Below are 2807 nucleotides of genomic sequence, written 5' to 3' on the forward strand. Positions count from 1 at the left end.
GTGGAGGGAGGTGAGCGAGGGTGTCCTTTCAGGAGGCGCAGAGCCACGCTGCTGCTGTCCCTTCGCCTGTGTGGTCTTTACCCTGGCTTTACCCACGGTGTTGCTGTGAGGTCTGCGTGCTGCCCTGCCTCATCTCATGGCTGGCGTTGGCCCCGATTCCTATGTCCCTGGGCCTGGCCGTTAAGAGGTTCCGAGCCAGACCTTTAGGCCTCTTCAGCTTTCAGAGCTCATGGGTGTTGTGACTTGGGCTTGCTGCTGTTTTTGGAGACCTGAAGTGTCGAAGTGCTTCTTACTACCGGAGAGGGCTGGTGACGCTCCTGTGGAAGGGAGTGTAGGTGAGGAGATGATGTTTGGCTTTTCCCAAATCCCAAGAAAATGGGAAGCTGCTAACCTAATATGTAACTTTTGGCCTACTCATCTAGCTGACAGAAGTACATCTTAAATGATGTGATGTGAAAAACAGGTTATTTGCTGAATGAAAGCGTGAGGCTGGACATGTGGTAATGACAGGGCAGCCCAGGCTTCATACAAGCCCTGGGGCTTTGCATGTAAACAGAGGCCCTTTAATTTCAAAAAGTAAAGAAACACAGATCTTTGCTTTCAGCAGTCCTATAATCTGTGTATGAGCACATTCAAGTATTGTTCAGTGTTTGTGGAGATACTCATTAGTCCATGCCTTTTTATTACTGAGGCCCCCTCCTGTGACAGTTCTTAAGCATTTATGTCAGTTGCCAAGGAAAATACATAGTGACCAGATCTTGGAGTCCAGGCCAAGAAGAAACCTTTTGTAGTGATAGGTAGAAAGTCTATTTTCAGGAGGCACGATTCCTTTAAGACCTGCCCAGCCGCCATTATTATAAGAGGCATAAAGAGTAAAATCTCTCAGTCAATTAGCACGGCATTAATTTTTGTGGCTGTCAGCTCCAGTCACAAAAACAGCTGGGCTGTAGCAGCACAAAAGCACTTTGTCTAACCTAAGGCCTGTGTGTGTCCCAGCTGTCAAGAAATGAAGAACTGAGATGGACGCTCTGATGAATGTCTCCTGATGTTTAATGTCTTTATTTCTTAGACTTTGTATTTGCCTCCTTTTCTTGTCTTCTTTATCCGTTCCTAAGCCAAGCATGAAGGCTTTCTACCATTTCTTCCGTGGAGCAAATTTCATTCTTCCACCTCACAGAGGCTTCACTTCATTTCAAGTTAGCTGAAATTTTTTCTTCCTTGCATATTTTTGCTATTATTTGTTTCTGCAATTGCATTATTTAACTGTCTGCATAGAGGAGCTATTTCTGCATTCCTGACTTGCCTAAATTCCTGTGAAACTCAATGGCTGTTTTGAGTGTGCAAGGACGGGGCTAAAAATTGTGTTCTACATTCTGCACTTCTAAAGTCTCCCCAAGTGGCATCACTTACAATTAAAACTTCAAAGCAGACAAGCAGCAAGTACAGTGCAGGTAATTGTAGGATCTCTCTATCAAATACCAACACTAAATGTCTGTCTATATGAAAATGTGGTAAACAGTTGAGCAACTGGATAGTTATAAAGTGGTGTTTTTCTCTAAATAGACATATAGTTAAAAAACCATTCTAACTAGTCATTTATACCATGGCTCCTCTTGAATTTTAATGACTATATATGCATATAACCTATGCATTACCTGTCCCAAATCTTTGCTTCAAGTTGCTGTGGAGGAAACCACTTAACACGAGCTTATCAAAGCTTTTGCTCTCCACATACATTGTACAAATACACTGTGCAGTAGTCCTTAGCACAGTTAACGAATTAACACTTTAACAGGTACAACTTTCCTGTGTAGGTGTGTCCATTAGTATCTGTATCTCTCTATATAAGTAGTTGCACTGAACTGAGTGAGATTTTGTATATGTATGAAACTATTCTCACAAGCAAATGTCAAATCCAATAAAAGTAATGAAGAACAGTTTAACTGTAAATATAAAAGAAAATATTTTTCTGTATATTCAGGTGGAAACAATTTGGTAGTAAAGTCTTCCTGCTACCAATTTTGATCATCACAATTAAAAAGTTGTCAGTTAAAATGTACAGTCTTCAGCTTCAAATGAAAAACTTACTATAAAATAATAAAATATTTGGCTTTTATATAAATCCAAGCAAAAACTAAGTATTAATTGATGGTTTTGTCATTCAAGTTTCAGTGTAATTCACATCTACTTATTAGTGTTGGGCTAAAATCTTGGCAGAAACAATGCACTCCATCAGTCTTCTGTAAATCAGAAATTGGATTTAATGCCACTTAGCCCGTTTGGCCAGTTGAAATCCCAAGAGTTCACATGCACTTAAAAGACTAGGCAACACATTTCATAAATACCAAGATTTTTCCAAATGTTGTTGTTCACTGGAATATCCTGTCTTGATCGACTGTGAGTGTATTGTATTGTGTACTAACTGTCCCTTGCCCTCCCTTGCCCCACTGACATACCAGTTAGTAGATGCTCTTTAAGAATTTGTTAATAGGTAATAATTATTTCTGCTTATTAACTATGTTGTTGATGTAAAAAAAAAAGTAGATTCAAAATGCAGATGAAGTTACTCAACCAAACAGAAGTTTACTGCAAAACTGTTCCGCTAAAAGTTGTTATAAAATTCAATACAGTCCTTTCTTTCCAAAACACGGTTGAAGAGGTTGTAAGGAAGGAGTGGTCTTGTCTTTGCTTGCTATTTTACAGTATTTTAATGAAAGACTCTCAGTAAAAGCCACAAAAGTCTATTGGATCCCTTCCTACTAAGGAATTGATTTTGATATCCCAGATGTCCAGTTTGTTAGTGCCAT

The 2807-nt window shown here is 39.5% G+C and overlaps 1 long non-coding RNA gene across 1 annotated transcript in view; it reads left to right on the forward strand.

Annotated features, from left to right (window-relative positions):
• Window positions 1-1286: 1286 nt before the first annotated feature.
• LOC103913319 overlaps window positions 1287-2807 on the forward strand; it is a 10088-nt gene continuing 8567 nt past the window's right edge. Inside the window, exon 1 of the long non-coding RNA XR_663415.1 lies at window positions 1287-1451. This is a non-coding gene — a long non-coding RNA (uncharacterized LOC103913319). The remainder of the gene's footprint in view (window positions 1452-2807) is intronic.

This window comes from Pygoscelis adeliae, unplaced genomic scaffold (assembly GCF_000699105.1).
Source record: "Pygoscelis adeliae isolate BGI_AS28 unplaced genomic scaffold, ASM69910v1 Scaffold181, whole genome shotgun sequence".
Lineage (NCBI taxonomy): Eukaryota > Metazoa > Chordata > Aves > Sphenisciformes > Spheniscidae > Pygoscelis > Pygoscelis adeliae.